We start from the raw sequence: 21,535 nt of genomic DNA, 5'->3' as shown, positions 1-21,535 counted from the left end.
CCCAATGCTAAAAATAGAAAAAAAAGCTACAGGTGGGATACAAGCATTTTATCACTTTTACTTTCATTTCTCTATATCAGAACTTCAAAAATCACAATTGACCAGACTCCCATACGTGCTTTAGTCAGCAGGTGCACTTTTAACTTTCCTGGAAAGCAGTCAATCAGTTTCTTAATACTTAGAGCCTCACATACATACTACCTAGCCTTTGCAGCGGTTCAGCAGGTCAGATTTGGGGAATTAGACTCCATATGGCTAGGCCTGAAATATAGTTTGTCCTGCAGGAGTGTAAACAGAGCGGAACTGACCCCAAAATGGACTCATCATAAGTGTGATGGCAACAGATGAGGGAGTTTAGTCCACATGGCCTCCCTTTGCTCATTAAACGGACCAGCACCTGTGTTCCTGACGCACTGCACATCTGCCAGCCAAGCTTTGGCTCTTCTTTGCAATCCTCTCAAGGGATGATGCACCCCATTCATGAATATTGGCACTCATTCTGAATATTTCATTTTTTTATGCAAGACAGGGTGCCCATCAGCATTTATCCATGTTTCTTCTTTGGATTATTGCCACTTTATGCAACATGGGTATTGTTTTTGCTTGGTTCTTTACTGCAAATAGGGAGTTGTGCATTATACGGGGGGATCTTTGTTAAACGTGTTACAGATCAACTTTAGTCATGTTTTTAATACATTTGTAGTGGTCTCTAGCAGGAAAGTAGGCTCTCTGTGAAAAAATAGTTCAGATGCACCTGTTTGTGGATGAAGTCAGCTGGGGGAGAAAGTAGCTTCAGACGGCAGGATTGGGAGTCTTATTTCCTGATATTTTGACATCTCACCTCTGACTGGATAACAGAAATACACCTCTACCACTGTCTCTCTTTTCTCTGCAACATTGATGTTTCATCTCCACAAATAAAACAAGCCTGAAGGAGTTCTGCCATGTGGTGGAGTTGCTAATGCTAATGGTTAGCTTCTACTAGCCTTGAAGCTCTCTGCTTATTCCTGGAAGCTAAGCCAACAACAGCCTTCCCCGTTGCGTGCCAAGATGGGCAATTCCATGAATGTTAAAGGACAGTGTGACGTAGATCTGTCAGACATTTCTGAAACGAACATTTTTACTGTTTCTTTTCTATCAGAAGCTAATGCAAGAGAAAGATGTGGGAGACTATTCAAATGTTCAGCCTGCATGGCAATTTACGGTATTTTCAAAATCTTGAGTAAGAAAATGTTTCTCAACTATTTAAGTTCATACATTTTAACCACTGAGTTAACCACAATAATCAGTCAGATGAAGCTCTCATCATGCTCATCAGATATCTTAACTCCCTCTGTTTTAGTCGGGTCCCTTGCCTCTATCAGTCCATCTCTGTTGACTATAATCAACAGCTCACTGAGCCAAGGCTATGTTCCATCTTACTTTAAAAATGCAGTAGTGACTCCTCTCTTAAAGAAACCCAACCTTGACGCCAGCTCCACCAGTAACTTTAGGCCCATTTCTAAGCTACCTTTCATCAGCAAAGTACTTGAGAAGGTTGTTGAAACCCAACTTAGATCCTGGTTTTCTAAGTCAAAGATCTCTGACCCCTTCCAGTCTAGCTTTCTGAAGCAGCACTCAACTGACTGCTCTAGTAAGGGTGCATAATGACCTCCTGATGGCTGCTGATGCAGGGAAATGCTCTGTCATGGTCCTGCTCGACCTCAGTGCAGCTTTTGACACTGTAGATCACAATATTCTACTAAACAGGTTAAATGCCCTGGCTGGGATTTCAGGTTCTGCTCTAGATTGGCTCTCTTCCTAGATCACTAACAGAACATTCACAGTGAAGTCCGAAACCTTCTCTTCAGATACTGCCTCTCTAACATGCGGGGTCCCACAAGGTTCAGTTCTAGGGCCTCTGCTATTTGCATTCTATATTCTTCCCCTAGCTGGCATCATTCAGTCTTTCCCAGACATCTCCTACCACATCTACGCTGATGATATTCAGCTCTATATGTCCTTTATGCCACACCAGTTGGACAGGCTGGCCACACTTGTACTCTGCCTGACCCAGATCAGTAACTGGCTGTCCAGCAACTTTCTTGTATTAAATGCTAACAAGACAGAGACCCTGATCGCCGCACCCCCGGAACTTCAGCCAAAAATAGAGCAAGAAATTGCCTCTTTTTGTCCATCAGCCAAGGCCAACATTAGAAACCTAGGAGTTATTTTTGATCCAGCTTTAAGTTTAGACTCACACGTCAAAACCATCTCCCACTCTTGTTTCTTTCAACTGAGAAACATTTCAAAAGTCCGTAAACTGGTTTCTACTGCAGATCTGGAAAAAAATCATCCATGCCTTTGTGTCATCACGCTTAGACTACTGTAACGCTCTTTTTACTGGTCTCAGCAAAACCTCCCTCTCACACCTTCAAGCCATCCAGAATGCAGCAGCCAGACGCCTAACCAAATCCAGCAGACGAGCTCACATCACTCCAGTTTTACAGTCCCTCCACTGGCTCCCGGTAGAATATAGAATACAGTTTAAAGTTTTAGTTCTGACCTATAGAGCTCTTAACAACCAGGCTCCAAGCTACCTATCTGAGCTTTTATCCCTACACACCACCTCTCGGAACCTTAGATCCACATCTGAAAACCTCCTGGCTGTTCCTCGAACCAGACTGAAAACCAAAGGGGACAGGGCCTTTCAGACTATTGCACCCAGACTTTGGAACAGTCTACCTTCAAATCTCCGTCTCTCTAAAACTGTAGAGGTCTTTAAAAATCATCTAAAAACTCACCTTTTCATCCAGGCGTTCCCTCCCTAAATGTTTCAAAAAGATGGCTTTGTTCGGGTTCACACCTTCACTTTGTTTATACTCATGATTTTATTTTCTACGTTTATCACTGCTATTGTTTTTCTGATGTTTTTATTGGTTAGAGGTATTTGCCCTGATCTTTATCATGTTGTACAGCGCTTTGTGATTTATATCTGAGAAAGGCGCTATATAAATAAACTTTTACTTACTTACTTACTTTTAAAACAAGGAATTGTGAAACTTTGTGTTGAGGACAAGCTCCCCTGCAGAAATCTGCACTCTTAAAAACATTTGTAGCATTTATAGCTGAAATTTGGTCTTGGTATTGAAGTGTTTAAGAAATAGAACACAAAATAATGTTTTAGAGTAGATGTTTGACGCAGATTAAACTTCCTTAACTCGTGTGATTTTTTTCTTTTCATTTAAACCCTTAAAAGTTTGGACAAAAAACAAATAAATTAAAGAGCTGAAACCTGTAAGAGTTAAATCATTAGGCTATCTATGATGTTGGTAGTGAGAATGTATCACAAAGGTAATATTCAAGTCTATTTCAATCAGCCGCTGTTGTTTTGAAGCTCTTTGTGTTGCCCAGGGTGCTCCCGGCCACTCATCTCCCTGTCTCTCTGAACTCCATCTTTCTACTTGAGAGGGAAAGCCATGCTATATTTCAGAGCTTAAATTAAATCCATGTCCAATACTTTTTTCAAAGAATTGCACTGCAGTAGCCCAAGAAGATATTCACATTAACTCCTGCTTTGCATGCATCAAAGAGAATGCTTTCTGCAGGAACCATGTTCTTGTAGAGCTTTTTCAGGCACTGAGACACACTTTATGTAATTACAAAACTTCACTCATCTGATCTGTGTGCTGACATTTCACTGGAGCTGCAACACCAGAGTGACACAAAATCCTTCACTCACTCACTCTGTCTTTTTTTTTAATTCCACTGTCAATTTCACAGTTTGCATAAAGCTTCTGCAAACCAACAGCGACATGTTTCCAAGTCTGTACATGCTTTCCAGCAGATGTATGGGGTTCAGCTCAGACTTCTGTCAGAGGTTTCCCAGGCTTTGAGAGCACAGGACAACACTGTGGAACTGTACATAATCCTTGGAACCAGAAAACAGAGTTTGATGGTTAAACTGTGGAGGTGGAAATATGTTTCTGTAAAAGCAATCAGAGGAAACAGCTTGATGTTGAAGATGAACCAATCTTTCTCATTTCTTAAGCTTAGGAATTTACACAAACCAAACAAACAATAAGAGATTTTGCACAGCAGGTTGGTCTAGCCATGCTCCATTATTGCCTCCGCAGCTCTACCATTGGCTCTGCTACGTTTAGACCAGGCCAGCAGTGTTGGGAGTAATGCGGTACAGAAGTAATTAATTACTGTAATGCATTGCTTTTTGTTGTAATGTGGTAATGTAAGGCATTACAGGGTAAGAAAATGGTAATATTTACTCGGTAAAATTGTCATTAACGCAGTAATTACAATGCATTTTTAAACCCAGAATCAAGATGCGTTTCTTAAAAATTCAAATTGCGGGAAACCCGAAAAAAGATCCAGTATCTGCATATATTACGTCATTTATGGACTCCGCTTTGCGGGCAGAAAGGACGCAGCGGTAACGGCGCATGTGAAGATCCCTTTGGCTGTTAGAAAGTAGGAAATCTAGGAAACAGTTTTTTCTGGAAGACGGAGAAAACATGCCGCATGCAGGAAGGTTAGAGAGAGAAAGGGCAGGAAATTATTCAAATAAAATCAAGAAAACAAAACAAAGGGCTTGAAAAGACAAAAAGTAGGTAGATTTATCCCCAATACACATTTTTACCAGTGAAAAGCAATAATATATAAGCATTTAATATTTATACATGTGATAAAATCAGATCACCCCAGAAGTCAGTCCCACATCCAGGGCCGTATCAAGGCATTTGGGGACCAAGGCAAATATAGGCTTGGAGCCCCCACCACCTCACTCCCTGCTCAGTTAATCTAAGATGGCAGCATGCTGAGAGTACAGATTGTTGTTTCATTTATTTCATAAACAATCCTTCTAAAGATCTGTTTTTAACAGCAATCCTAGCTCAGACACCACATCACCATCCACCGGATGTGTCATGAGTTCACCAGGCATCAGCTTACCAAACTCATACTGAAGTTGTTTTGTTGAAAGTAACTTAGAGTACTGCAAAAGTAGTGTAATGCCTTAAATTTTAAAATCAGTAATATTGTAATGTAATGAATTACTTTAAAATGAGGGTAACAAGTAATAAATAATGTATTACAGTTTTGAAGTAACTTGCCCAACACTGCAGGCCAGTCATAGCACTTTATGTTTGTAGAGGTTTTGGGCGGGCTTTACCCAGACATCTAGAAGCAACGTAGTCTGGGACTGCCTATTGGAGCTGGCCTAGTAGCGAGCCGCCATCTTGAAAGAGCATTTGGTTCTACTGAGGAGGGTGTTTACCCAACTAAAAGACACATTTTATTATGATTCTTAACAAAATCAGACATATGAGTTGGCATGATAATTAAAATAGAAAAGTAATAAAATAAAGTACATTTAAATTAATTAAAAATATAAAATCCTATCATCCTGGTTGTTGCAAACGTAAGCTGCACAAAAAAAAAAACGGCATAGTTGCTCACCCTGAGCTGACTCCAGTTGGTTTTGGAGGAACTCATCCAATATGGCAGCGATGCTACTGTGCTCTCCATCACTAGATGATGTATCTACTTATTAATGGGGCTTAGCACCATTACAGCAGAGCAAAACAATAAAGATGGCGGCGACTCAGGAAAAGTACTCATTTGAAACTCTTTTGGCATCAATTTCAATGATTTAGACTTGGGGTTTTCTTTGAAACGAGCAGATAGAGGTACTTCCACTACTTCTATGTCGTATGGCGGACTTCCTCGTTGACTGATCTAAGTCACTACGAATACGTCACCTTATTTTTGCTCTGAATGTTCCTACTGCTGTCCAATTTCATGCAGACAGCTCCAAAGACAACCATGGATCTGCCCCTATGACTGAGCTCTGACTGTTTTATTAGCCTTAGCTTTTATGCATTTAAAGGAAAATTTGGCTCCATATCTATCTGGAAACGTCAACTGTGAGGGTTTAGCAGGTTTCATGCATTAAACAATGTTGTTGGCATGCAAAATCTGAGAGTTGTACCCTGAGAATTTGAAAGAGAGTAATCACACTAATTTAAATGCAGCACAGGATCGAGGTGTGTGGTTTATGGATTTAAATACGCTCTTTCAATTAGAATTTTGATGAAGCTGCCTAGTGTGTGTTTGAGTTGTGGCAGTTGTGGTGATAGAGGTGAATATAAAGAAAATTGTGTGTGTTTAACAGGCATTTAAAGCTAAAACAAAGAAAAGGAGGTGTGTGCAGCAGGACGTTGGAGCATGTTCCTGTTAAAAATGAGTTGATGAGTTTTAAAACATGTATTAATTGTATTTTATTGCTCTGTTTTATGTTTTTATCTCTGTTATTGTGTGACTGTTCAGCACTTTGGTCGGCCGTATGGCTGTGTTTTAAAAGTGCTATATAAATAAAGGTGGTATGGCATGGTATGGTATTAATGAATTAACTAAATATAGTTAAAGGGTTAAAGCAAGTTCTATCATTTATAAAAGTTTAAAGATTTTTTTTCTTGTTTTGAGCAAATATTTTAGTTTTAGTCTTTTTGTTTGTTTGTTTTTAAGCATTTACAGCATTTTGTTGTAATATATAATAAAATGTGCATTAATAAAGCCTGTTGCAAATGCTCCTCATCCAAATGTACATGCATGTCCCAGCCAGGAGGACTTTCAGTACTTTTCACATTATCTAAAGTAGCGATTTAAAACAAAACAAATGCATCAGAGGGAGAAAAGAGAACTATTTGAGATGACACTGTGTGCTTATTTATCTGCACTGCCACTATTAAAGCCGATGGCACATTCATAAAGCTTCTCTGTGCTTTCCCTGCTTTTGTGCTTCTCCTCATTCAGCACCAATATAAAAAACCCTGATGTTTGAGCTTGACACATTCAGGACAGAGCTGGTTTAGGGTCTAGAACACATAACACTGACTCACTCAAATAAAGACCAGGGGCCTCATTTATCAAGCTGGCTTACACACAAAACGGGTTCGGAAAACTGCGTAAGCAACTTTCCACGCAAAATTTGGGATTTATGGAAGAAAACTTAGCGGAAAAATGTGCGCAACTTTAAGTTGACTAAGGACCTGGCTTACGCACATTTTGCACATGGAGAGCACCTGCAATGCCGCTGCTGAGAAGGATAAAATTCTGAAATCCTGCAGCATTATCACTTGTACCGCTTCCTTTTCACACAGAGCAAGGCCCACCACATGCGCGCTCGCACACACACACACACGCATGTACACACACATGCACGCACACACACACAGCCTGAAGCGCAGAATACGGAATGCAGAATGTCAGCAGGGGGACAGATTGAGACAGAATGTCATGCGTTTGTGACTGTGTGTGTCCTGTCACTGTGACCCGATTGATCATGCGCCCTGGCTACTTGGACAAGGGTGATCTCTGTTTGGTTGACTGGTTAGTGTGTATGACTTTCACTCGGGAGCCTTGGGATCAAATCCAGATTGGACCATTTTTTAAATATCCGCCACAGATCTCTCTGAAGAATTCACAACATTGACGGCTTCAGCAACGCTGTGCCACTCCGTGGATTTTCTCTTATTTGTTTTGCAAAAGCACTTCCTTTCATTTCTCCACCTCACCCACAGGTACCTCAACTTCTGCTTCTGTGAAATTGCGCTTCCTTGATCTGCCTTGATCTACGGTCGCCATCGTCATTGGTGGAGCGCTGCAACAGCCGGCTTATGTATATGCATGAGGTCCACAAGGCACTTTGCACTGACTGTTTATGGCAGTAAGTGGGCGTGGTGAGGGCGGGATGTGACTAAAAAGAAGCTGAGAACCTTTCTAGATAGTTTCTGATTTAGGAAGTGGAGATTGTGTGCAGTTGATAGATCACAAACCTACTTGGCATAAGTACTTTTTTTTTTGCTGAGCTTAAGTACGGTTTTAGTAAGGATTCTACGCAATGTTTGATAAATGAGACCCCCAGAGCACTTCAGCTTTTGTTTAGCATTATGAGAGAACAGAGTTTCAAATTTCTCAGTGGAGCTGTCCATAATGCAGATGACAGTGTGGCTGCAGCATGACTGGAAAGGTTTCTTTCATTTTAAACTCCCTGCAGCCATCAGTTTGCCATGCGTGGTTCAAGATGGCCGCTTATGCAGTCCGTTGGGATGGTAACAAGAAAAAAGTTGCAGATCTCTGACCATGCTTTTCTATCTTTTCTTCCCCACTATCTGTCATTGTTAAGAAAGACTGTCAAAGCTTGAAAAACAGAGACTGCACAACACAGAGAAACACTTAGCAATCCAACAGGAAGTGGCAAACTAGATGACATTGCAGGTAAACATATAGCAAATGTAGCAAAAAAATATTAAACACTGGTTTATAAAGACAAGACAGGATCAAATGTTCGTTTTCACTCACTCACTCACTCACTCACTCACTCACTCACTCACTCACTCACTCACTCACTCACTCACTCACTCACTCACTCACTCACTCACTCACTCACTCACTCACTCACACACACACACACACACACACACACACACACACACACACACACACACAGGCAGGTACCCTCATTAGTAAACTCCTGTTACGTCCATAATTGTGTGATCAAATCAGACGACTAGGTCAGCAGACTTTCTTTGATTCATTTTAGTCACATTAAATCTATTTTCACAGCTTTAAATACTAAATGATTTGTTCTGATGTGTGTATTCGGCAGATTTCCGTTAGTGACCGTTAGTGTGAAGCCAACATAACTCAGTAAAAGAAAACCAGAACTCTTAGTAATAAAAATGGGAAAGATGGAAAACCGTTTGGCTTCAGTAGCACAAGAGGACTCGCTTCAGTGGGCTATTTTATCAAAATTCCACTAACTCCCGATACTTATCCTTTCTCAGCATAGTGAGTGTACTAATACTTTATTGTAGTATTGTGGCAAAGCCATGAAACCTTACTGCCAACCGACCCCAGGTGTCATCATCTTGAGGGAAGTCAAAAACTCATAACAATAACATAAAACCAAGAAACTAACATAAGGACATAAGTGTCTTTCTGTCTTGAGAAGAATAAAACAGATGGATAAGAGTCACAGACGGACAAATGCATTAGATGAGGATGCAGGCAGTAACAAACATCAGGGAGGCAGGAGTGGAGGAGACAGGTCCAGTGGGACCAGTACAGCATAGATACAGACTCGTATCAGTTTAGCTTTATTTGATGTCTCAGGCCTGTGGGTTGACCGTTTCAGTGGATGGTATTTGCAGCTGAGTGAAGCAGGGTCATTTAATCTCAAAGACAAATTCATCTTACAGAGCAGTTTGGTTGCCTGATTGAAGTGAATGTGACCATTTCTATTATGAAAAATTACGCAAAAAAACTTTCTATTTGTAAGAATTCTACACTGAAATAATCACAAAACAGTCTAATGTCTCAGTCGTGCTGAAAGAAAGGTTATCCTGAAACACGTTTCAATCTCAGCCGGCTGGGGGGTGCCGGCTTTTCTCCATTTGAAAAAACAAAGTTGGACATAGTTACTGTTTGTGATGTTGCTGGATCTGCAGCAAGCTAATCCTGCATCGCAGGCATTTGTAGAGTTGTTTAAAGAACCAAAGCCAGTAAACCGGAGTGACCCAGAAGTCATTTCTTATACCCCTACGAAGCCATAGACTCTTTTTGTTTTAATATCAGGTGAAGCATGCCAAAGGCTAACATTGAGCTAACAGTGCTAACTATGAATTAGAAGCAAATAGTCTGCTCTAAAAATATCTCAAGCAACCTCAATTATCAACAACTCGATGTGACAGTGAATTCTTAGGTGTGTTCATGCTGTGTCGTGGTTCTAATTCCATGCTGTCGTTCTTTTTAAAACACAGAAACGAAACTGTTTCTGTGTTTGAAAAAGAACAACAGCATGGAATGACAGTGAAATGTATGTGAAGTGAATAATGAGTCTGTCGTGGCGTTTTACTTCCTTTAATGGCTTGTTCAGAGCAATAACAGCAAGCTCACAGCAAGATGAAAAACAACTGCACTCCCTGTAATGCTAGAGAAATATTACTGTAATACGAGTAGTAAATCTTCCTTACCGTAAAACACAGGTGCCAACACCAAATATAATAATGTATTTATCTACTACCAGCTTACTGTGAATGGCTCAAGTTTGTCATCTAGAATCTTCTGGTGCAGATCCATTACTGGCAACAGCCAGGAAAGTGACTTTATGGCTTAAGAAAATGGACTACAGCGACCTAATTTGACCACAGGATATCATTCTTACATATTGCACCTTTAAAGAGGACATATTATCTAAAACTCACTCTACTGCCTCTATAAACATTTCAAATGTATAAAAAAATCCATCTGTTTTCTATCAGTGTTTGGTTTTAGAACATATGTGTCTAAAACACGCCATTTCAAAAGGTCCCCGTTTACGACATCACAAAAGGGAGAATTAGAATAGAAACACCTCTCCCATGCAAGAGACAGCTGCCGCTGGAAGAGCAGCAGCTCGACTTCGAGCCCCTCCTGGATGTCGGAGCTTCTCAGCTTATAGCAGCCTGATCGGGGGATGGGTGGGCGTGGCCAGTTGAAGCTGTTAAGATTAAAACTGCTGAAATCTCTCATGTGAGAGGGATTTTATTCACAGAACTTCATCAACATGTTTTGTATTGACCATTGAACTATTTTAACTTTGGAAAAAGGTCATAACATGTCACCTTTAAGTAGAAATTTATGTTAATAAAGGCCTTGTGTTGCATTCCAACAGGTAGCTTGTGCCTTAATGGCACAGTTGGTTGCATAGAGGAGGACAGCCTAGTGCTCTGAGGAGCCACAGAAAAAGTAGCTGAAGTAGGACAGTAGCATGCGTCAAATCCCAGGGGTCTGATCCACATAGACCACAATGTCAGTTGGGCACAGCTGACGTTCAAAGTGCTTGTTGATGAGGCAATAGGAGCTGCAGATGTAGAGGCAGGTCGGTGCAGGGCGAAGATGAAGTGACCCTGGTGCAAAGCTCCGCTTCTTCTGTTCTTCCTTGCCCCTTTGCCACCTGCTGTGGTCACGATGGATGAGCGTTAGCTGGCAGAGAGACATGGGGTGAGATTACAAGCGTACCACTTCGTCTTGTGTGCCGCACTTCTTCAAAGAAGAGAACTGCTTCCTTTAATTGGTTGCAATCTCTTCCAAAGCTGTTCTCCCAGCATGAAGCGTTATATGTTCTGTATTGTTCTGAGAAGAAGAAAAGAATGGAGCGAATCCTGGGTGGAAAAGCAAATGAAAAGAGAGACAAAAATGAAACAGATGCAAGAGTTATTGCAACAGAACTTATTTTTTTAAAAACATGCTCCTGGATGTGTGCATGTGTGTGTGTGTGTGCATGTGTGTGTGTGTGTGTGTGTGTGTGTGTGTGTGTGTGTGTGTGTGTGTGTGTGACGTCCGACAGCGGAATATGTCATATTTCTTTACATCTCTTCTTTTTTCCAGTCAGTTTATGAAACAGAAAGATGAGAGGAAGAGCTTAAATGCCTTCTTGTTTAGCAGCATTTAGGGTGGATGAGACTATTTTATTGTTGTTCGAAGAAAAAGAAAAAAAAAGAGCCGACTTCAAACGCCCTGGGTAACTTCAAAGATTTGAACCAATTCGCGGATGAACAGGACAGAGAGATTAGGGGAAAGGTGCTGGCTCAGATTTTAATAATTCCCCCCTAGGAGTAGCAGGTGCAGTTCAGACACAGGTGCCCAGTTTTATTAGGTCTCTGTGTTGTATCCTAGCAACCTGGCTGTGGGAATAGGCGCCTGCCCCGCCCATGCCCCGGGGGCTGTTGGGATTGAGATTCTGATTAAGGCTTTAGGCCAGTCGTAGAGGGGATTGCAAATCATCAGCTCGGCTCTTAAGAGTTGTGGGAACCTGGCAGCCCTGAAGCCTTGAGGGTCTAAAACCAACTCCAGCGCTGATTCAAGAGAAACCTTGATGACTCAGAAAGCTGCATCCGTATCGCCGCGCGGCCTGATGATCGTGCCCTCTGAGGAGGATTCACGGACTCACTAAGAGGAATTCAGTACATATTTTATCACATATTTACACCAGTGGGTGGTTTCGCTGTTGGAAATCCATGAACCTGTGTTTGCTATGAAGCCTTTGAGCACGGGACCTTGTTATTCGAGTGTATTCCGCTGTGTGAGGCTATGCAAGTGTTCTCTCCTGTGTGTCGTGTGCATGCATTATTTTTAATGTGATTCCTTAATCGTGGTGGAAGGCTGCTAATGAAGGTCTTTGGCTGTAACAGTATACTGAACGCAAGCTACGCGTTCTCCGCTCTACCTGCTCACTTTTTTGGTAACACCACGGCTTGGACACCGGCCAGTGAAGAGTCGGGGGAAAGTCGGGAGATAAGGGAGTGATAACAGGATTTAGGGTGGTGTAAGAAAAGGAAAAAAAAAGAGAGAAGAGTTGGTGAAAACCGAACTGAAGGGAAACAAAGCTGGAACAGAATGCTTTTATTCAGTCAGTGTAAATGAAAGAGCTCTGTGATGAGAGGGTTAGATAGCAACTTAAAAAGGGAGCTAAGCAGAGATGGATAATATGCTGACCCACTTTGCAGACACCATGCTGAGATCCTAACCATCACTGCCATAAATAACACACAGCAGGCCGGCGGAGCTCAACAGCTGCTTGGCGGCACCCGGTGCCCCCTCGTCCCATGACACTGCTTGCAATCATAACCCCATCTTCCTGCCTATCACCTCTACCCCTCATCTATTCATTCATGCAAATATTTGGTCACCTATTCTCATTTGATTGTGTGCAATCCAATCATTATAGTGGGTCTAAATTCAACAAGAGGTGCAAGTTTAGCAATCCTTTCACTGATCTGGCCTGTCGATGCCCATCCCGGCAGATTTGAACTTTGCTTTCCTGATTTCTGAATAACTGGATGTAAACCCTGGAGTGATTTGGCGTTTAACAAAGATGCATTTATGTCAACGTTATATGTTCTGTTTTAGTCTGGCAATTGTGCATTTATGAGCCAAAGAACAATCAAATCAACACTTTTTAAAGCAGGTGGAAATGTCACCAAGAGATGTGATAATGAATGCAAAATCTATTTATTTTTAAACAAAACTAAATAAACAAATACAAGCTTTGCTCTTTTCGTGTCACAAAAAATTATAACTAATATTTTTGTAACATTTGCAATTAGAGAGATGGAAGTGTGTTTAGTCATAAACTTTGTTCTGTAAGTTCAGCATTGTTGCTTTTATGGAGGTAAATTTCACTATATTTTTGTACCTGGTTCATATCCTCAGTAAACAAAAAAACTAAACAAAAAAAACCCACATTTAACAGCTGAGATGGACCATTTATAGTGGAGTCTACCAAACAAGTAACTGTAATGAATAGTACTAAAGTACAGTGTGTAACTAAAGTGGCGGAGTAGATTAAGAAAGGGAGGATATCTTTGGAAGAAATACAGTAACACCACAATATGACTTTTTCCAGACATTGAATTTGTGGCATAAAATTTTAATTCTGTGAAATTATGTATTTGAATTTTTTATTACTTAAAGAGACAATGTGTAGTTTTACCAATAATCTCTAGAAATATGCATCGAAATGTTGTTGAAAATGAATTAAGTGATGCCCAGTTGTTGAAAAATATTGGCAGCCCTGTAACATATAACCATAAAAATCGGGAGTGGGTATAAGTCTCTGGGCGGTGCCTTTTATACGCCAATGTTCTTCTACGGGAGCCTGTGAGGACAAAAAGCACTTACTGAACAATAACAAACATAAACATTGTTTTACATATTTACCTTTTCACTTGTCGCCAGTGATGAAAGGGAGGCTGATGTGCTTGTAGGAGGTTGTTCTCCGGGGAAGTTTTGACCCCAATGGCCATCCGTTAGAATGGTCTTACTCAAACACAAAACACTGCTTGCTTGCAGTGATTTAGGTATGTACTGCCCCGTATCGCCAGGGAAAACACACACTGTCACTTTAAAATACACCAGCAAAAGATTCATTAGCAGAATTTCAGTAGAAAAAATTTACAGATTGAGTCAAAAATGCTTCTCTGACCATGTGATTGTGGCTTGGGTCACTAGGAGGTCACCTCAGTTGCATTTTTGCGGGTTAATTTCTTTGGTTGAATTTTTTTCAGCTGATATTGTGCTGTTGAAATGTTGCTGGTTAAGTTCAAAATGTAAAAAAAAATCAAATACTTAATTTCACAGAAAAAATTCTATGTCATTAATTCAATGTGTAAAAAAAAGTCATATTCTAGTGAGAATGTATTTCTTCTATAGATGTCAGGCTGAATATGTATCACGTTGTATGCAAAACACCAATTTTCAAAGTGGAACCATGAGAACAAATCAACACTTTTGTACTCTGCGCTGGTCCCTCTACCAGAAAGAAACAAAAAGGTGTGAAGGGAAAAGAAAACCATTAAATTTGGTTTGTTTTCCATGCAAATCACACTCAAACGTGCCATGCTAGGATGTGAAATACACAAAAAAAAAGGTGTCTAAAAATCATTGATATTTTTTGTCATAAATGCAGTTAAAAAAACTAAACAAACATTCCTGTAAAATAAGCTGTTGCCTCTCCTATTTAGGATATTTCTGTCAGTGAAAAACAGCTCTACCAGGAGTATTAATGTTAATATAAAACATTAGCTCCTCTGGCTGATTACCACATTTAAAGCTCATTTTAGAATAACAGCAGCAGCGGGCTCCGACGCTGTCAAAACCATCTGTCAGGATCGAAGCAGACTCGAGTCTGCAGCTGCTCCTGTACTGAATTCACCATCAAAAACAAAGACAAGTGTGGCGGTGTACTTTAGAGACCTGCTCAAAGCAAAAAGCTGTAGGACATGGCTGTGTGTGTGTGTGTGTGTGTGTGTGTGTGTGTGTGTGTGTGTGTGTGTGTGTGTGTGTGTGAAACTGAAGTCACTTGTCCTTGAAAGGGGGTTTAGTCTGGGCGCTGGCAGTCAATCAATAGGTGATGTTGTGTGTGTGTGTGTGTGTGTGTGTGTATGTGTGTGTGTGTGTGTGTGTGTGTGGGGGGGGGGGGGGGGGGGTGACACATGGCCCGTTCTCTCTCCCCATTCTGGAAAGAGGGCACACTGGGGTGATTCTGTTTACACGCGTCCACTGTATGCTTTTACTTTGATGCTTTCATAATTACGCGTTCTAACAATAAAACAACCATAATTATATTTGCAAAGCACAAAAGTTATATAATCATATTTTTATCTGCTAAATATGTTTCCCAAAGTCCCCCTAAAGCCTGGTTCACACGGCAGGATAGTCACGCAAATTTTTGACCAGCCTTGCCCCTTCTGACCATCTTAAAGATGTGCAGGATTAACATAATGGATCTAAAGATAATCTTACCAGATAATCTTACTATGTGTGGTGTGTTATACATGCTTCGGTCCACTCAGAAGGATGCTGGAACCGCTCCTTTCATAGGTTTGGTCTTTGATTCATGTTAGATTGATTAGGTCTCCTTTTGGGGACAAATCTACAACATACTGCTGAATGTGACATGTAGCCAATCAGAAGGAGAAGTGATTGAAGTGTGCAGCACGCTCCTCCTCCGGCATGTTGGTTTGTGTCAAAGTCACGTTTAATCTTGCGAGAATTCCCATCTAAGCGGGTACTGTCTGTGAGTGAGAGTGGTTCACATGTGTAGTTTTTGCTGAGTCTCTGCAGGCCACACACTGTATGACTAAAACTGGTATGTATGTTTTTTTATCACCACGTGCAGTCTGCCATGCTTTGAAAACCCTGTCATGTGAACTGGGATTAAGGCTCTCTCATGTTGCCCAGTATGCAGGAGGCAGCTTTCTACTCTTATAGTAGGTACCAAAAATAGCTCATTGATAATCTGACCCCATATGACTCAGCTAATCCTCAGTTAACCATTCTACTCTCAGACATCTTCCTGCTCTACACCAAAATTTCATTCCAATAAAAAGTCAAATAAATCTGAGCTAAGTGTTAGAAGTCAAATGGATTTTGTTTACTTATTTACTCCGTAAATGTATTTCTCATTTGCACAGCAAACAGACTTTGCCCATTTTTGAATGCTTTAAAAATGAAAAACAAAGAAGCACATGCTGGAAACATGATCATATATCCTAATGTTTCAAAAACCCATTCATTTCAAAGGACTATCATGTTGCATGCCTATCATATCCACTAACTGCTGTAAGTTGTGATTGTTCCTTCATTAATATGTCATGAGCCTTCTGCGGATGTCCCATATCAACCACTCAGAGGACAGCTGAAACAACGCACTCTAACTCAATGAGTGAGAGGATTTCCTGCCGTCCATTTTCCCTGTAAGTTAATCACTCGCCTTTGTGCCACAAAAGACAAAGCGTGGAAACACAGCGGGCGATTCCAGATACTGTAGCACCGCTACAAGTGCTGATTAATGCAGCTTCTTTGTTATTAGGAGCTGCAACGATGGATTAGAAAAAATAATAAGTTGATAGAACTGCGGATCCAAGTTTAGAGGAGAGGAAAATGTCGAACATGGAAAAGTTAGATGAGGTGGGGGGGGGGGGGGACTTTTATTAATGATTTCATGGAAAGATATAATCACCGACCCACATACAGATGCATGATCAAATCCATTCTATTTCATTGATTAAGCCGCACAAACGAAGTACTAAACCATTAACTTGTTAATTTTCTTAAAAAAAAAACGTTAGCACTTGTGAAAAACCTCGGCAGGCAGAAGTTTACGCAGCTGAAATCTGACTTGGTGTCAGCCGTCCTCCCTGCTGTGATCATATCTGATCATAGAAAATGAAGATGCTGTGACCTTAATGTATGTTTTCATCTTTTGGTGTGTAGGAAGGACAGACAGCTTTATGCTGCTCTCTGTTGTTAAATCCCGTTGGGGGCAGCACCAAAACATCAGGAATAATTCTATCCAGACAACTGTGGCAGCACAGCTAAAGAAAGTCCCTGTAAATGAAAAAAATAAAGCTACTGTGTGATGCATCATGCATGTGGAGAAAAAACGTGAGTGTGGACGACATGCTTCATCTAAACATCTTTACGTCTCTGTGATGAACAGCCAGAGATACTCAAGTTGGCCTACATCACTTTTGATTTGCGCAGTCACTCTGAACTCTTAAAGCTATAAATAGACATGATTCTTTTATGGTTCCTCTCCACTGTTATTATGCAGCGGAAGAGATACAGGCCTAGTGTTGGCTGGGTATGCATCCTGATACAATGTCCTGGTTCAAGAAGTTAGACTGGGTGACTGGGAGAGAAAACGCTGTTAGGCACCTTAAAGTCATCAGAAGATCATGGATCTACAGAATGATGAATGATGTCACACCCGCTGTGTAACAGACTGTAAAAAAGCATTTGATTTACATCCAAGCTCATGCTTTGAATGGCATTTATCTCAATCAGCATAAAGGTGTTCACTGATGAAACATGATATTTTCCCACCTGGAATAATGAAGCAGTGGGGGAGGCTGTGCCAAGAAGGGGAGCTGACTCGATCAATAACTGTTTTGTTCAAAGAAAAGTCAAGAAGAATAAGCCTCATCCCGTGTTTATAAAATATCACAAAGGTTGACCTTTTATCAAATCACTGGACCAATCAGTGTGTCTGAAATGCCACAGAAATAATGTTAAAATCATTACCAATATTAGATAAATGGTGAGTTTGCAGCACATTACTGTTATGTGTCCAGGGTTTAGAGATCTTCTCTAAATTTGTGATTTTTCAGGAAGGCAGAAGAGTCTGTTATTTATAAGTTATTTATATGCTACTAGTACTCAACAATGCTAGCACTAGCAGCATCGTTTTAGAGGCTTAAAGGTCAGAATGTCCGTCACTGTCAAAGAAACTTTGATAATGGTCCATGCAGGACACTTTCTCATTAGCACTAATATTAATAATAGATGGCTATAGTTGTATTTGTTAAAGGAGACCTATTATGACTATTAAAAAGTTATAATAGTTCTATAAAAACTTGTTGATGGAGCTATTTGAAATCCTTCACATGAAACAATATCAGCCGTTTTATCCTTGGCTTTTTCAGCTCCTTCCAGAATGAGCCGTTTCAAGGCTCTGGGACTGGCCATGCCCACTCAGTCCTCACTTCACTGTGTGACCTTTTCACATGTAGCATTCATCTCAAACCGTGTGACTTTCCTCACACAGCAAAGCTCACAAGACATGTTCTCACACTGTATGACCCGATGCTTTTATGATACCTGAATGCTCACACTATGTGTGTGCCACACACACACACACACACACACACACACACACACACACACACACACACATATGCACGCACGCACGCGCGCACACACACACACACACAAACACACACACAATCATAGTTTCCAATATTTTTCTGATTTGTACATTTGTATATTTTAAAAACCATGTAAAACCTTAAAGGTCAACTTTACTCATATTTTAATACATTAGCCGTTGGTTGTAGTAGGAACCAAGCCCCCACAATGCGGCTCAATAATTGAAGCAATATCCCGGAAGTATCAAAAACTGCAGTTCCACCCTCATCCGCTGGGGGCTGGTGTCAGAAGCGAGCAAATCCTCATTGACTCCCATGTTAAAAATACCAATTTCACAGCAGAAATAAACATGTTTACAGCCTGGTACCAAAACATGTTTTTTTTGTTTAAATGATCTAGTTTACACTCATGACAACTCTGAGGGGGGTGAATTTTTTTCTCACTCTTCTGTTTAAGTGTATTAAAAGCCAAAAATTCTGTATAATTAATGAGCATCAAACCCACGTGACCGCAGAGCTAGCTCCGTGGAAAGGCCTCAGTAGAGCCTTGGTCTGGCTTGGAAAATGTTCTGGGATTTTGAGTCTCTGTGTTTGTGTATTCTTTTTTTGGATATTATTTGTGCAATTGTTGGACAAAATGACTTGCTGTGGCATTAATTGCACTAATAGAGCGTCCAAGATGTCTCCGCTTCATTTTTTTCGGTAAGTAAAATGATATTTATGTATTGTAGGTCACTGCCGAGCTGAGCTTAGGTTTTAACATGTACTGTTTAACCATGAAATTTAAATATAATGGGGTAAAACCCAGTGCATTTAACATAATGCTGCACTTTAGAAAATGGGTTGAAATATAACATGTTGGTGGAGCTGGGTTCCGACTATCAGCTTGTGGAGCTCTCGGGAGACCGATGTTTTCCACCCGTTCTCCCCTCCCCGCAGCTCGGCGCATCTCTGTCTGATCGCGGCTTCTGTCTGCTGCGCGGGCTGACGGCTTTCAGCAGCTTTCGGGACACCTCTGTGTTCCACCCGGTTTTACCCAGCGGTCAGCCCGGCGTATCTCTGACTCAGAAGCTTTGGTGTTGTGCACAGTTAACTCCGGTTGTAGCTAGGTTGCTACCTCCGTTAGCTTAGCTCCCACCTCGGCGTTAGCTTTGGGTTAGCTTCAGGTTAGCTTGTAGCTAGTTTGACCGGGTGTCGTCAGTTGATCACAGCCTTACAGCCCCACCCTCAGCTCCACCTCTCTTCCCTTTTGTGAAATTGTCTGGGCTTGACGGAACCTGTGACACGGTCAAAATGGCGGTGGTGGCCACCTCCCATTTAGCCTCAAAAACGTTATTGGAGCCTATGGAAACCCATTGTCCAATATTTATATGTCGATGGTAGGAACGAATGCCTTGTAAGTCGTTATCTGGGGAAAAAGCTCCAGTGCACCCATCTAAGGATGTAGAAGTCAGCTGGAGGACAAAGTAGCTTCAGACAGCCAGATTGGGAGTCTTATTTGTGCACATTTTAAACAGGAAGTGTGTGTGGAGTAAGACTCTGGTAGGGGGGTGACTTGTTCTTTAAAGTTCTCCTCAGAGTTTAAATGGGAGTATCTCCTTTCAGAGGATTTGAAATAACTGCAAACATCAATGCTCTTGAAAGATCAGTCATGGCATTTGCCCTCGTGTGGCCTTCCTAAAACTTCTACGGTGTATTTTAGCAACGTGCAAAGGTGCTGAATCAGAATGCATTTTCAGATCAGCCGCATAGTAGTGACATGCTGATGAGAGACAGGCCAGAAGAAAGCAGAATGAGTAATAAATAAAGGAAAAGCCAGGATGTATGGAGTTATGTCTAATCAAGATCAGCCTTCCTGACAAACAGCTGACCTAATCATGTGACCCAAAGATCCCCCTATTTTATCAGATCTAAATAAAAAAAGGATTCATATGAGGAAAAAAAATGTTAAACGGAGGGGAAAGCACATCATCAATTGCCAATTTGTCAATTTTCTTGTTGACACAAGAATTCATCAAGCAGCTTGAGAGCTGGAGTAATTGGAGAAAGTCAATGTCCCCTTAGAAACTAATAAGTTTGAAAAAGAAATCAAAGTTAATGACCTTCTGAGAGAAGCACTGAACCAAAGTACCGCTGTGATTACTAGCAGAGGCCTGTTGTCAGACCAAGCAGGTCCCGAGTGGAAATATATGTCGCTTTATGGCTGCTTAGCAGGGAAGTGTAGCGAGAGGTAGGCTGCTCACTCAGCTCTCTCTGGGCTAATAAACGATCTTAAAATGTTAGGAAGTGGAGAAAGAGCAGCAGGGAAATGGAGCTCATGAGTGCTCGGGACTCGAAATAAAAAGCTTTAAAGCCTTCTGTTTGCCTACTGTTTATCTACTGCTTCCTGAATATTAATTCTTAATTGGAGCCATGTACCGTCGTCAGGCCATGTGAAGCTAAAACACTGGAAATTCACCTGGCCTATATTTACCGAAAAGACCAGATGAACTGTGGCATCAAATTAATAAACATTTTCTTTTGAATTAATTAAATCATGAAATATTTTATTATTTCTATGCACCAAAATGCTTTATTATAACCCTGTTTGCTTTGTATTAGCAGTCATGGTGCTCCATTGTACAGCAGTGACACTTGAGTAGAATATAAAAGTTGCATTAAAACACAATTGGGAATTCATTTTACATTTGGAGGCTTCAACAAACTCCCAAAGTGATGTCATCATTTATACCTTGCTATTCACCGCAAAAAATTATTTCCAAGAAAGTTTTAAAAGACTCCTTTTTAGACAAATGTATCTTAGTTTTCAGTTTAAGAAAAAAAAAACTTCTCATGTAGAAAAAACACATTACATAAAATAATGATTCTTGGATATTGTGCTAATGTTCTTGTTTTGAGTAAATAATAAAAAACGTTGCTTGGTTAGAATTCTTAAAGCTAGTAAATACATTTCAAATTCGAATATTTTTCTCTGTGGTGTACCTCGGTGTTCATGCATTGCGTCATCGACCACAACACATGCAGGGATGCTGGTCGCTGTGCTGCTTTTTAAAAAACCTTCATTAGCAACTTTCAAACAGTTAACCAAACAAATATTTAAAATAACTTCACATTCATTGCTGCTTTGTCTAAAACATTCAGAGCATCAATTAATCGTCTTAAACTGAACTACTTTAAGTTTCAGAAAAAGCACTCAAGCCTTTTGTCCCGCAGCAATGAATTGAAGGTAACACCCTTCACCCAAGTCTGCATTAATGCAGATTTGGACCAAGGGTGGATCAGAGGGGCAA

At 40.7% G+C, this 21,535-nt stretch overlaps 1 protein-coding gene and 1 long non-coding RNA gene across 2 annotated transcripts in view; one reads left to right on the top strand and one right to left on the bottom strand.

Annotated features, from left to right (window-relative positions):
- The window catches only part of rtn4rl1b (reticulon 4 receptor-like 1b), a 250,985-nt gene that overhangs the window by 71,756 nt on the left and 157,694 nt on the right, over positions 1-21,535 (top strand). The gene's annotated exons all lie outside the window — the stretch shown is intronic.
- The window catches only part of LOC129163803 (uncharacterized), a 215,879-nt gene continuing 204,856 nt past the window's right edge, over positions 10,513-21,535 (bottom strand). Inside the window, exon 3 of the long non-coding RNA XR_008563590.2 lies at positions 10,513-11,198. This is a non-coding gene — a long non-coding RNA (uncharacterized lncRNA). The remainder of the gene's footprint in view (positions 11,199-21,535) is intronic.

Source organism: Nothobranchius furzeri, chromosome 13, assembly GCF_043380555.1.
Source record: "Nothobranchius furzeri strain GRZ-AD chromosome 13, NfurGRZ-RIMD1, whole genome shotgun sequence".
NCBI lineage: Eukaryota > Metazoa > Chordata > Actinopteri > Cyprinodontiformes > Nothobranchiidae > Nothobranchius > Nothobranchius furzeri.
This window is presented reverse-complemented; position numbering and strand designations above follow the sequence as displayed.